At 42.4% G+C, this 15,370-nt stretch overlaps 1 protein-coding gene across 1 annotated transcript in view; it reads left to right on the top strand.

Annotated features, from left to right (window-relative positions):
• The first annotated feature begins 1,632 nt into the window (after positions 1-1,632).
• Positions 1,633-15,370, top strand: part of LOC119656695 — a 554,004-nt gene continuing 540,266 nt past the window's right edge. Inside the window, exon 1 of the mRNA XM_038063198.1 lies at positions 1,633-2,603. The gene's annotated coding sequence lies outside the window, so the exon portion shown is untranslated. The remainder of the gene's footprint in view (positions 2,604-15,370) is intronic.

Genomic DNA, 15,370 nt, shown 5'->3' with positions numbered 1-15,370 from the left:
ACGGGTAAGCATTTGTGTTCGGGTAGCAAACAGCTTCCGGGCAAACAGTTTTCGGGCAAACAGCTTTCGGGCAAACTGCTTGCGGACAGACCTCCTTCGGACAAAATACAACCCCTGGATTATGTCAACGTTGAAGGGAAAGGATCATCTGGGGCATCTACGGCTAAGGGCAAACCAAAGTGGCAGCGATCTTCTGACGATCCTAACTTTTCGTCTCAAATGTAGAAGTAAGCTACTGCAAGCTCCCCAGAGGTGTCCGAGTCCGGTGCAAAAATCCTTCTTTAAAATTTAGTTATCGAATAGTGGGGAAATTACGGACGAGTGGTTGTCAAGGTTAAGCTTTCTAGACGGTGAGTTAATTTTAGCTGGGGGACATGGATCATTTTATCTTCATTTTCCCATATTTTTTTTAGTTAATTACACTATTTGTGCTTCATTGATTTTAACTGCTTTGTATTTTATTCCCCTATTGAACTCGACGGAAAATAATGCATTCATTGCGTTGAATAATTTCCAGAAATTATCTGTGATAAACAATCAGGAAATTTGCATTTGATTTTATTGTATTTGATAGAAAATTTCGAAAGCCTGGTACGTTTTTCCATGATATATTTCTTGTGGTAACTCTGGATACCAATATAATCTTGACATAATCTTTAGCGTGCAGATACTAATCCCGTTTCCAATTAGTGGATTAGCCTCAACCATGCAGGTAAATTGCTTCTGAAAGTTTTTAAGAAATCGTCATCATTTTAAAGAAATCATACTTTGAGCCACAGAAATAAGCAGAAATATCATCCTAAATTGAAAAGTCAAGCGTATTATCTCGTTGAACCGTTTCAATTAATATAGAAATTGTTAAATATCAAAATTCACAGAGAATTTATTACCTGGATTAGCATCAGCTCCGCTTATCTCACCATTGATCTCAGATGTAATACATGATCAAATAACTTAGGTTTTTAGTTCTCCTAATAGCCGCCCACCTACCAGCATCCATTTACATAGTTACCTCTGCCTACACACGAAACCCATGCAAGCATTCTGGCACACAAAGTAAATTGGGCCGAAAACTGGGTGACAATATCAAGTTCAGTTGATTGGATTCGTCATAAATTGGATAGAAAATTGGAAACTCGGTATAATCTGGCTCCATTTTTTAGTAAATCTGTTTTCGGTTGTAATGGGTCTATTATCGTTTATCACGCTTGAACCAGCATCACTTTGCTGATATAAGATACATAGATAGGGTCTTTTTCCTGATCTATATCGGAATATCTCGGAAGATACATTTGTATCTATTATATTTATATCTGAATATCTTCGAAAGTCAAACATTCCGACTTCCGATTCTGACCTAACGCATTCCATTGCATCGATGCACATTAATAGTGCTCGTCTATGAATCGTTCCAGAGGCTGTGGACAAGGTCGTTCTCATCGCTTACTGCAACAGCTTGGTAAAAGTATCTGAACTCTAGCTTGTAAGCTTGTGCGCGAATGTTGCTGGAAATGTTGCTAACAGATACAGGTAGATCAAGCATTTGTTGCTGATAGTGGTTATTTCGTGGTTGTTTACGATCCGAATGTGAGCTCTGATGAATCTGAATGGAGGACCAGCGAAGCCGGTATCTGAAAAGCGTGCAAAATCAGTCGTAGCGCGAAACTTGATCAGTTTACATCGACGTTAGTTGAGACAACGTCAACGAAAAATCAAACGCTTTTGTGAATCATTTTCCACGCGATTCGAACGGTTAGTGTACGGGGGCGGACTCGAGTTTAGCGAAATGGTAGTAATTAGTCGGTAGTGATCCTGCTAAGTATCTAATGTGGTGTTCATCGATGTTCTCAAGATCTTAAGTGACTACAGTTGGGTATTTGGGAGCAACATATGTGGGTGTGAAAATTCGTCACCGATTTTCATGTTAAACGAGTGCACTATTCCGATTGACGACGGAAAACGCAGCAGTGCTTGCGGATGTTGTTGTTATTTTTTTGTCACTGTGTCGCTAATGTATCTTTTTTGTCACACAATACCTTGTGGTCAGTCAAGTGTTAAATCAAAACAGAAAATTGAAAAAAAAATACTTAGGGCAAATAATACTGAAAAACGTAGGCTGAAAGTCATTTGTAATCCAATGCGGATCAACTGAACGACGATAGATACTTCTCTTATCTAATTGTTGTGAATGCGCGCAAATGTAACGCAACATTAGCCGAGCTGATACAAAATATTGTATAAATTTTGTGTCATGCGGAAAGGAAAAAAGATCGCGGTTACAGGTGTATTGTGTTAATTGCCTCAAGTATTCTGGCGCTTAATTAGATTGAGAAAATACGAAGACGACGTTAGAATAGACGCGACCGGACAACCTTTGCTTAACACTCGGTTTCCATTGTCTGGCAGTTTTGTGACTAGTTATTTCGTAACCGACTTTTTTGTATTCAGTGCAGCATCTACAGTTGAATTCTTCTAGTTTTTTAGATTATTCTAAAGAGTTGTTACCTAGTTTGTGTAATCAATCAAATCAAGTGCCATTTTATTGGATATACAGTGAAACATTCTGGCAACTTGTGAAGCGCAAAAAGAATTATTTACGACAGGTGAGGTTCAGCATACCATTATCTTTTTTTACGTTTTTATTACCCTAGGAGTAGATTATATGGTCAATATCTAAAAATGTAAAGTACTTCAGAAAATAGTATAACTAGCGTCCACTTTTTGTAAACCTTTCATTCTTCCATCATTTCTTAGGTCCTAAAACGTACCAAAAGAATGACTGACGGTTTCCTCCAGGGCAGAGGCAACTCATCAGATGCTGCCTCACCTCTGCCCTGGGAGCAGCGTGACCAAAAGTGTACTTATATTTGGTTGGGGGTAATCTAAAGGATTTTAGTGTTGTTTGACTCTCAGAGCAAACCGTCCTCAGGAAAGCAGCGGCATGCTGACCTACGGATTGTCACATGTTATTCACTCCATGTATTCCACCTAGTTTAGATATCATTCCAGTGGATGACTGAAACTTTGCAATTGAAGGTGTATTTGAGTGACGTAAAGTCACTATCCTTTCTGAGGGTTGGTTTTGTGATTGCGTTGGTGACCCTGCTATTCTCGTATGTCATAGGCTCTTACAAATCTTTCAACTGAAGTCTGTTCCCTGCAAGTCCTATTCTGTCTTCTTATCATGAGGTCCAAAGGTTACAGCGGCGTCTCTCTGGCACATAAAGATGTGCTCCTTATGGCACTTACACAATGCATGCCCGCCGATTTTTTGAAGCGGCAGTTTTTGGACAGCTTGCTTCTTTTTTAGCTCCATAGATAAGGACGGGACTCATTACAACGTGCTATCCATATCCAACCTCTCATTCGAAAATTCGGAGCTTGAATTTGATGAATTATCTCGATATGAGTATGCTGATACCATCCATACAACCTAGCAACTGGTCCATTACCAGATCGCACAGTAGAGGTGATAGGACTCCTCACTATGGAGAACCCCTGAGAGTTTGCAGAGTCAGATGTACTTGAGTCAGCCTACATATCCTATCAAACAGTTATTTCGGTGGACTACTTTTACCCCAGGGCCACTTCTGCAGGCAGCTGAATTATTCAGATTGAGTGGAGCGGTGCAATCGAAGTGAGTTGAGGAGGCCAGAAATTAAGCGGTCTGAACGCCCACTGAAGCAAGTTATGATTAGGGATTTTGGAATAGCTCTAGTGGTATATTGTAAAGAAGGCTGGTCAGTCACTTCTCTGTGTGGCGCGTCTGACGAAAGGGTTTTGACTGCAGTTCCATGGCGGGGTCCAGTCTTGAATGCGGAACTAGAAAGTGTAAGAACGCGACTAGCATGATGCTCACGAGTTTCTAGCGCAGTTCGCTGCGAAGGAAAAAGCTGATCTATTACTAATCAGCGAACAAAGATTTGGCTTCATGGCATCTCAACTTATTGGGTACCGCTGTCATCTGGGTTCGGGATGGCATTCGACACCGGGTTCTTATCCAAGGCCAAGGGAATGGCTTTGGGTGGATACGGTGTTTTTTAGTATTTACCTAACGCCGAATAAGACGATGCCGGACTTTCGACGTAGACTCGCTCGGCATTTTGGGAACGGAGAGGCGAGCCCTGATCTTAATGCTAGGGCCCTTGAATAAGGCATGCTCAACCAGGCGCCAGAGTGAAATGGACCTTGGAATTGGCGGCGAGAACTCCGCTCGTAGTTTTAAACATCGAATCCAAGCGGACGTGCGGCACTCAGGCTGCGAAGGAAGCTTCCTTGGCTTAACTTTTGCATGGTGACCTCTGGCACCGTCGCTAGACGGGTGGCTAGGCCTAGAAAACTTCTCGATAAGTGGCCACCAGTATATCGCGTTCGAAGTGGTTGACGTTATTTGTGTTTGATTTGATGTTTGACATCAACCCTGCGTTCCCCCTGCGTGTGAAACATCGCAAGGGTGAACTTCGGGAAATTCACTAAAGCTCACGGATCAAGCAGCGGCGCGCTGTAGGGTGCTTGATGAACCTAATAACGGCAGCCTGTGAAGTCGACATGCCCCGGAGAGGCCTCATCCGAAACAAACCTTCTATTTATTGGTGTACGGCAGAAAGAGTGTTAATAGCTTCACCGTTTGGCACAAGGTTTACATGCACGCGAGGAGCCATGCGTCACAAAGGCAGAATCAAGATCAGCTGAAAGTGAGATAAATAAAAAAAGCTCCCGGCTGGCAAAACTTAGTCAGCGGGGTAAATGGGCACTCACGAAGACATAGCTATAAATTCATTCTGTACGTGTTGATGACAACAGGGTGAAAGATGACGGGGACTGCCCCCTCGAAGCTCGAAGAAGCAGTTCTCATCATTAAACATAAAAAGGCACCAGATCCTGAAGCTTTGCGAGCGGCGTCTACTTATCGTACTGTCTTAGGACCGGCCGCGATGGCGATCACGGAAGAGATCCCTGTTGCCCTGTTTGCTAAGGAACGAAAAGCCGTCTACAATCGCAAGAGCATGGTGAAAGGAATTCCCTGGCTTGAAGGCTCTTTAAGCCGGGAGAAGGAGAAGACTAGCTCAAAGTAATGTGTCAAACAGTTCCAGAGCCTAGGAGAAAAAGGTAAACTACGAGTGTCATTTAAACGGGATTTCAATATGATAGTTCAACACAAGCTAAATAGAGCATTTAAAATCTGTCGCTCCTTTTTTTCCCGCCGGCTTAAGATGTACATTTTATTGGAATCCACGCAGCAAATTTGGTATGTCCCGGATTTGATTATTTTGTCGATTGGGTCCTTGATGGATCTCAGACAAGCTTTAAGTTGGCTATTTCTGCCGCTGAAATCGACGTCCAAACCATATATCTCCAGTTTTCGTTCTAATGAAAGGAAATATGGTTAGATTCCCAAACTATTATCTTTAAGGTTATTAGTGCGGATTTAGCTTGAAGCGCGTTTGCTGACGAAAGGTCCTCTTCCACTTGCTGGTAAAACTGCTGATGGTCAGGTTAGTGTATTGGCCACATCACAGAAATATGTTTTGTCCTTTTCACCACGCCTTGTTATGGATATGGAAAGGGTTAGCATCCAGTTGGTCATGTGGTTAAAGGAGGCGGTTTTGTGCTAATGAGCCTGGTTCGAACTGCTGGGGTGGGGTTTCCTGTAGAACTTCAGGTCTAATTTCTTTGAGTTTCTTCTCAATATTTGGACTAAGAATGGCAGTTGCCTTCCATTCCATATCCAGGATGAATTTGATATAAGGATGCAGTTTTTTGTGGAAGTTAAGCGTATTTTCGGCTTTCTTTTGTCCGATGGTGCAGATATCATTTACATATCTCGTCCAAAACTATGGCGTCAGACCAGCTGTAGTCAATTTAGCTTTTAGGTTAGTTGTGAAGATTTTGTTGATGTACGGGGAGGGATGGTGTACCCGATCAGGGCTTCTTTTAACTGTTTATATTACCCCTAATAGCTCCACACAGATTCTGACCTGCGGCGTATACTGTTTTAACTTGCCTTTTTATTGAAAAAATTTTTGTTGTTGATGTTGCTTAGTCGTCAATGAATAGCAACATTCCGCCTTCCTCGAGTTTTCGGATCAACTAACGAGACATTTCCGCGGAAACTTTTCCCTTATCTCCTTATCTGGTCCACCTGTTTTACGAGTTCTGGTAGAGGATCGGTTGTGAGTCTCCTGTAAGGTCTTTTCTTGAGCAACCATCCGGTTCTTGTAGCCCTCTTTGTCCAATGTAACTATTGAATACCATTTGCCTGCTTTAATTTAGTAGATTGGTTTCTTCAACGAGGTCCTTGACTTCCTTCCTTTCCCATGCATTATCGGTGTTCCTGGCTTTTCCAATGTTATTTTTCTAAATGGGGTCCGTTATTGCAGTCCTGATGTGCTCTTTTGGTCCGGAGGGATGCGTGGTTGGTGATGATACCTCGACCTTCGACCGCAAAACTCAACCTGTTGTTCAGAGGTTTCAATTGTTACTCTGTGCGGCGATTGGTTTCATAGGAAGTTGTCGATTTAATGAATATAAGACTGATATTTTGGCTTGTGCCCTTAAAATTCTTGCGCAGGCGTGGGTTTGGCTGCCCAGGTATTAGCTACTACTTCGACAGATGAACTCGTACTGGAAATTACCTGGCAAGACAGTGCAAAGCCGGTGGCACAGACAGTGTCAGTCAATCAGTGTCAGCGTCATCAGAGTTGATAAGTCGTCAAACAGGAAGTGTGAAGAGGCAGGAAACGATTGACAAGAAGAACTTGAAATCTCGAAATCGAAAGGGCAGGCATATGCTGGACGGCAATGGTTGGCCAAGTTGTAAAATTGATGAAGGCCGTGGCATCATACAAATGTTGATGGTTGACGGGGCATCATTTTGAAGCATAATTAAAAGTAGGCAAGAAGAATTTAGATGTCACTGAAACTACAACGAAGGGCAGACGGCGGTTTTATTCGACTAGATGCTTAGGATTAGGATTGGGTGAGACTATGTGAATAACCTAACCTTGCAAAAGGGCCAAAGAAATGAAAGATGAAAGTACATGCTCCTATTTTCTAGAAAAGTCTTTGCATGCTTTTCTGGAATGTTCCGCGGGGTATAAAAGGGCCAGAGGTCCGCTCACGGGAGTCATCCTAGTTTCAGAGTTAAAACAGATTGTCGGTTGTAAATACGCCTTGAATTGTACCAGTTGAGGGAATTGTTCTTTAATTAATTATACAGTATGGCTGTATAATTTACTGTAAAATAAATGCTGATATTCAAGTTATAGAATGGCTTTTTGTTTAGTGCTGCGCAATCCAGTGATACGAGTCTACGTAAAGTAGGAACGTAAAAAAATAGTGTAGATACTCTCATCCAGGAAAGCGTTCCTGTCCAAAGAATCTCCTGCAACGCTATTACAGGGTATCGTTACCTGTTTGGCCGCTCTTTGTTGCACAGGGAGCGCACATTCCATAAGAAAATGTGTAAATCGTTATTCCGTTTTCGTTGCCGGGTTCGTCCTTTTATCGCCAATATAGTTCATTGTTTTCCATATAGAGCTGTAAGCCCTGCCTGACCTCCAAGCTGGAGGATCAGTTGGTAGGATTTGTCTAGTTTTTAGCCGTGGGACACTGACCTTCGTCTTGCTCCGTTCGGGTTTGGTAGTAAAGCTGTTGGTGTTGGTTCAACTGGCATTTCCCAGGTTTTATGCTCTACCGTGTGTACTGATCCACGTGCCTCCCTGGGACTTATTCTATCCCTTGATCACGCCCCTTCCTTCAGCTTCCATAGAATCCATTTAAATATTTCCATTTCTAATTTATAAATTTTCCGAATATCTCCAAATGATCGTTAACCTTTTTTGTTGGTGTTTTCACCATGTCTTGCATGACTTGATCGTAAATCTCACTCTGCTGCCCAACCCTGGTGAATGCATTTTCTGGTTTGCTTTTGAGCTAATACGAAGTGTTTTGTATGCAAGCAATCCTGCGAACAGGTGATAATATGGGGAGGATTTTTGTTTTATGGGTAGAGGCTGGTTCGGTAAAAGAATAGTTGAAATTTTGGCAAATGACACGTGAGGAACTGAAGTGTCCAAAACTTCCCACCGTTCGTCAGCCCAGCTAGCATAGAGATGTGCAAGCGCGTTACACCGGACTAGTAGAATAATGGATTACCATCGAATGTACAAATTGTTGATTGTATGCTCAAGACTTATCACGAACTCCGTCGAGCGGAGAAGCGACTTCACAGACGGAAAAAGGAAGCCTGGGAGAACCAACAAGTCTGTGAACTAGAAAAATACAGGGAGCAACCGCACCAGGCGCGGAAGTTTTACCAACAAGTCAGCAGGATAAAGCCTTATACACCTCGATGTTCATCCTGCCGAGACAAAGAGGGAAATCTGATTTCCGACAGAATGGGCATATTAGAGCGATGGGTTGAGTACTTTGATGAGCTACTGAACAACCAGAACATCGGCGAGTTGGAGGTCCCGCCAACTGAAGACGACGGACAAATACTGCCACCACCAAGTTTAGGAGAAACAGTACGTGCAATTCATCGGCCAAAAAATCATAAATCGCCAGGAGCCGATGGAATTACAGCCGAATTAGTTAAATATGGAGGCGACCAGTTACACCAAGTGGTTCATCAACTTGTGCTCAAGGTATGGGACAGCGAATCAATGCCTGACGATTGGCAACGAGGGATTATCTGTCTAACACATAAAAAGGGAGATATCATACAGTGCAGTAGTTATAGAGGTATCACGTTGCTGAGTACCATCTAAAAGATATTCTCCTCTATCTTGCTAGGCCGGATAGCCCCATACGCTCAGAACATCATTGGTCCATACCAAGGAGGCTTCACTCCAGGGAAATCAGCAACAGATCAGATTTTCTCTCTGCGACAAGCGATGGAAAAACTGTTGGAATATGGACAACAGTTGCACCATCTATACATCGACTTTAAAGCCGCCTATGACAGCATAGTCAGGGTAAAACTGTACACGGCCATGAGACAATGTGCGAGTCCCGATAAAAGCAGCAGGATCTCTCTCAAGACCACTCGATCTTGTTGCTGTCAGTCAACAGAGCCTATTTCAGCTTACAAAAACTGTTCTGCTCAAAACGTCTCACCACAGGGTCAAAGCTCATACTGTACAAGACAATGATCTTGCCAGTTCTCATGTATTCCTCGGAGACTTGGGTTCTTAGCAAGAAGAATTGTGAACTCTTGGGCGCGTTTGGGAGAAGAATCCTCCACGTACATGAGGATGGACGATTCCGTAGCCTACAAAATGACGAAATCTATGAGCGATACCATGACCGTTCGGTTGTGGATAAAATCCGGCTCAATAGGTTACGGTGGGCGGGTCACTTAATCCGTATGGATGAAGATGATCCCACCCGGAAAGTCTATAAGGGCAGAAAAAGAAGACGAGGCAGACCCTGCCTAAGATGGAGCGATGGCGTAGGCCAGGACGTCAGACAGCTTTTAGGGATATCGAATTGGTGGACCTCTGCGCAAAACCGGGATGTCTTGAGTTCCTTATTAAGGCAGGCCTAGACCGGATACCGGTTGTTGCGCTCTTGATGATGATGTTCCTGCTGCTGAAAAGACGTTAAAACCATGTCTCATCAAAAAATATGGGGACAAATGGTTTCATCCAGGGCAAAGACAACTCGTCAGACGCTGCCTCACCTCTGCCCTGGGGGTAGCGTGACCGTGACTCGCTACAGATGGAAAACGCTCCTTTATATGTTTGGAAAAACACGCCAAGGGTGCGAATTCTATCCAAGTGAAACCGCCAATAGTTTGAGCCTAAGCTAGGCTAAAGCTAAAGCCAAAACTTGGTCCGACCCAACATCAAGTGGACTTAGGATCTCTCACTTATCCTAAACAACATGTCTCATCAGTTTTCTTAGAACTGAAAGGAGATTTGGTTAATTTGCAAAGCTATTATCCTTTTAGGTTGTTGGTTGATGAACGCTTGCCGTCGAAGGGTTCTCTTTTGTTTGCTGTTGAAACTGCTGATTGTCAGGTTAGAGTATCGGTTCAATCTGATGACATCAATAATGTGTTGTGTCAGTTTCACCACGCCTTCCAAGGATATGGAAAGGGTTAGAATCCGGAACTTTCTGCTGATGAGCGTGGTCCGAAGTGCTGGGGATAAATAATTTGGTATTCACCGATTTCCTGTAGATGTCTAGATCCAATTTATTTTTATTTTTCTTTCTCCTCAATAATAAGATGGTAGTCGCCTTTCCTTTGCTATCTCCAGCGTGAAACCGATATTGGGATGCAGTTTCTTTAGGAAGTTAACTTCGTTTCCAGATTCGCCATGAATATCTCGTTGATGTACTGATAGGGGGTTCCCAGTCAGGGTCCTTTTTAGCTGTTTGTAATACTCGTTCCTAAAATACTGTCTTAATTTACCTTAACTTTTTGTTGTTGTTGCAATCTACTAGAGTGGTCACTCGTTGCCAAGGAATACCAAGCCTTCGTTCTCCATTAACTGGAGAGGCTTAAATTCTTGGCGGACCTAGTCTCGAAACTGGTTTCCTATATTTTGGAACGCCTTCACTAAACATTTGATGCGTGAGAGACTTTCCACAAGAATGATTTCCTCATCTCCTTGCCTGGTTTATGAATCATGGTGAACCCTTTGATCTATAGGAAGTGCTGGGTTTGAGACTTTGAGTCTGTCGCTTCTCCGACTGAAAAACAGCGGTGTCCTGACCTACAGATTGTAATACGTCGTACCTCGGGTTCATCCCACGTGTTTCATCTTAGTTTGGTTATCACTTCAATGGTTATTGTGATTGATTTGAAGCAGTATTTCAGTGACTTAAAGGTACACCCCTCACCCAGAGGTTGGGTTTGTAATTACATTGGTGGTTCTGCTATGGCCGTATATTATAGGCGGTTACATATCTTTTGACTGAAGCTTGTACGCTGCCAGTTTCCTCTCTCTTTTTGCTATAAGGTCCATGAGGTCTTCATGGCGCTTGTAACCCAGAGCCAGGCGAGTTTTTGAACCGGCAGTTTGTGGGCAGCTTGCTTCTACTGCATCTTTGGTAACCCCGATAGACCTTCATATGCAAGGACGGGCCGCATCATAACTTGGTATATCCAGTGTGCTGTTTGTGGTATTCATTTCATATCATTTTCCCCACACCTTACCTCTTATTAGAAGATTTTGAACTTGTTGTACACACTCCGTGTGGTAGGACCAGAAGCTCATCCTCTACCAGATTAATTTGGTCCTCTTTGAGCTCCTCCATCAAATGAAAAGTCTGGGGGAACTGGCTTAAATTCTTGACCGATCTGGTCTCAAATTATCTGCTGCATGAGATGAAATGATTTCCCTTATTCCCCACTCTGGTTTCGAATCATAGCGGGTTCTTTATTCTTAGGAAGAACTGGGTTTGAGAATTTCACATTGTGAGTTCCCAAAATTGGTTGACATTCCTGAATAGCTCTGTTGAACTATTTTACGACTTGTGGAAGAGGATTGATCCTGAGTTTTCTATAAGATCCATTCTCGACCTTGCACAATTTTGTTTTGGTAAATGGCGTCCGTTGCTGTGGTCATGATGTGTACTTTTCTTTTTCGAGCCTAGAAATCTGTCCTTAAGATAAATCTGCTGTTTTCAAGGTTGAAGTTTCGAAGAGTATCCCCAGTAAGAGAGACATAGGACACAACTTGCGATCATGAGTTCGCAGTGCTGCAATGTGATATAAATGTCAAATTGAATCAGAAGTTTGTGGAGGCAACAGTCTTCGATAGGGTCGGAACGGTTCAATACGAGTTGGAAAGCATGGACGATTGTATTCTGATTGTTGCTCATGCGAAGGACATCAAAGTCTAAATCGCCATTTTGGTATTCAGTTGTCTTTTTGTCGAACAGGGCTCAGAAATCTAGCTGCCTTGTAATATAAGTGGTTTTACAGCAAGAATATTAGTTGAAAATTATTATGTCAATTATTTTTTGAAAATTTTAATCACAAAACTTCATCATCTTTTCAAATGTCCAGAAACCCTAAAGTCAGTTTAAATATTTCCCATTTGTAATATAGAAATATTCCGAATATCTCCAAGTGATCATTAACCTTTTTTGTTGTTGTTTTCGCCATATCTTGCATGGCTTGATCGTAGATCTCATCATGCTGCATATTCGTGAATGCATTTTCAGCGTTTGTTTCAGCAAATACGAAGCGTTTTGTATGCAAGCAATGCTGGGAACAGTTGATAATGGGGGATTTCTGCTTTATGGGTAGAGACCGCTTCCTGAAAGAACACTTGAAATTTTGGCAAATGACACGTGAGAGACTGAAGTGTCCAAAGGTTACGCGTTACGCCGGACTAATAGAGTAATGGATAGCCATCGAATGTACAAATTGTTGATTGTATGCTCAAAGTATTCCCATTCTCATCTCATCAATAAATAACTCATTGCGAACTGTAAACACGAAAAGAATGTATTGTTGAAAACTACATTTTGTGGAAATTTCAGATTATTTTTGATAATTCTGCTAAGAATTCGTTGACCTTGAACTCACGCCTATCTCACATTGTACAAAATTCTATATGAGAACTGAAGAGCTACTCACATATCGATGGTGGTGCTAATTTTTGGCATTCGTCATTCTGTATAAAAAATACATAATTGAAAAAATAAATAAATTGATGACATGGCATTCTTCGACGCGAATACAATTCTCATTGTCATCAATACTTTGCGGGTTCCAATTCGTCATCTTCCAATTTCGCTGAGCAAGAGACAAACCATACAACTTCAACTGGTTCCTTAAATTTAAATATGTCTGCATATATACAAAAATGCTTGATTCATATATGTGCAAGGTGACATATGGTGCTTATTATGCGGCCCCATGTGGTATTCTATTATTTATGGTATATTTGCACTAAACTTGAAACGAACCACTCCAACTTGACTAAGTGAGAACTTTCCGAGTACTCGTGTGTATGATCGAGTAAACATTTGAATTTGTTAAAGTCAACAGCAATGGTTGTTTCAATGATCAATAAATCAAAATTGGCGGTAACACCAAATTCAGGATTATGATAATGGGGCAGGTTCTTCAGGTCGATTTCATGAGATTATTTGATCGTTGATATTGTTCTCGATAAATGGCCATTTTAGGTGGGCATTGGAATGCTGGAATCCAGATATACCTACGTATGTGGAATATAAATAGATGGGAAGTGCTAGTTACTTAAAATAGAATGTTGATTACACCTACTCACCTTATATGTGTTTCTGTCCTTGGGAAACATTGTTTATTGTTGTCGAGATTGACGCTAGCTGATCCCAATACATAATTCCACCTTCCCTTGATGGTGGATGTCTTTCAAGTTTTCCCTTATTTACATTCAAATTTATTACATTTAATAGTTTTTCACAGTTTGTGTGGTATAACTATCGCATTGAGATAAACCCGACTTAAAAGAAGATTCCACCAATGTATCTCGTAAGATATAAGTAGTGTCCGTAGAGGCAGTAATGTCTTAAATGGGAGTGCTGGATATTTCTAGTTGACCGACCCGAGAGAGATACAAAGACTAAATAAGTCAGAAAACCGGAAGCTCAGCGCCTCAGGTATGAAAGGTTTTGTGTATTTCCTTTATAAAGAGATTTGAGTCTGCATTTGTCTCATTAGCATGTAGCACGTAAAAATGCATATATTATGTGAAAATTTCCACTTTCAAGTAATATTTACATTCATAATCTTGAATTTGCAGAGAAGCGACAGTTTTGACCTAGTATAACTTTGTTAGTAATAGTGTGAGTTTAACCAAATTTGGCAGGATCATGCTCTATGTCGTAGCCTACATTGCTGCAAAATTCTAGAGTGAACTGTCAATTACTAAAAAATCTAGTAATGTACCATTATTAACTTTATTTTAACAGGCATCGGTATGAAGGGTATTTCGGAGCGTAGGCACCATATAGTGGCAGCCCCCTGATTTTTTCCAGATTTTTCGGTTAGGTAGTTTCTGAGAATGGGTTCGTTAAAAAAATGACCACTTTCAACCCCCCGCTCTCCCCACCTTTGCCGCCAATATCAAAACTAAGACCGGCGTTGAAAAGTACTAACCGAGACCTTTAATTTGATAACCCACATGACTATATTTGACGAAAAGAAAATTTACATCCCCATTTTGCATGTATGGGGACCCCCCCCCCCCCCCCCCCTTAAATTCGACGTAAACGCATGTAACTCACTATATGCGTGAGCGTTCACAGTTCCCACCTTTCTACCAAATTTGGTGCCAATCGCTATAACCGTCTCCGAGAAAAATGCGTGTGACGGACAGACAGACAGACAGACGGAGAAGACCAAACTACTGGTGGAATGATGAACTGACCGGCCTTCGATAAGCCTGCCACCGAGCCAGAAGAGTGGCTCAGAGGGCGGTAGGTGGATTCGAACAGGGATAAAAAGAGCGCGCCTATAAGGCAGCCCGCAAAAACCTCAAGCTCGCCATCCAGCGAAGCAAGAGGGAGTGCTTTAAGGAGCTCTGCTCAGAAGCGAACATAAACCCTTGGGGAATGCCTACAGAATCGTGATGGGACGATTCAGAGGCCGTTCATCTCCGCAGATCACGTGCCCCACCCTCTTGCTGAAAATCATCCAGGAGTTATTCCTCCAGCAAGAGGAGAGCACCGACACATTCCAACCACCTCTGAATGTGGCGGCAATTCCGCCAGTCACCATAGACGAGCTGTTGGATATCTGCGGTAGAATAAGAGACAACAAAGCGCCGGGCCTGGACGGAGTACCGAATAAGGCCCTTAATCTTGCCGTGAAATCCAGACATGTTCGCTGAGTTGTTCGAAGCGTGCATGTCCGAAACCAGGTAAACCTCCAGGTGAACCATCCTCATATCGGCCCATATGTCTCCTGGATGCGGTGGGAAAATGCTAGAGCGGGTAATCTATAATAGATTAGGCGGCCTTTCGGATCGGCAGTATGGGTTCCGTAAAGCCAGATCAACCATTGATGCCATTAAATTGGTTACTGGCTTGGCCGAAGATGCAATTCACGGAAAGGGTAGTACCAGTAAATATTGCGTGGTAGTAACCCTGGATGTGAAAAATGCATTCAATTCGGCCAATTGGAATCTAATACGGAAATCTTTAGGGAAGGTTGGTATTCCCGCCTACCTCGCTGCTATCGTCGATAGTTATTTAATTGAAAGGAGGCTTTGGTATGACACCGATGACGGACCCCAAGAGTATGTTGTTTCCGAGGGTGTCCCACAGGGCTCCGTATTGGGCCCGCTACTGTGGAACATCATGTATAACGATGTATTTAATCTTCCCCTTCCGGGGGAAGCTACAGTGGTGGGTTACGCTG

This window comes from Hermetia illucens, chromosome 5, assembly GCF_905115235.1.
Source record: "Hermetia illucens chromosome 5, iHerIll2.2.curated.20191125, whole genome shotgun sequence".
In the NCBI taxonomy this organism is placed as follows: Eukaryota; Metazoa; Arthropoda; class Insecta; order Diptera; family Stratiomyidae; genus Hermetia; species Hermetia illucens.
This window is presented reverse-complemented; position numbering and strand designations above follow the sequence as displayed.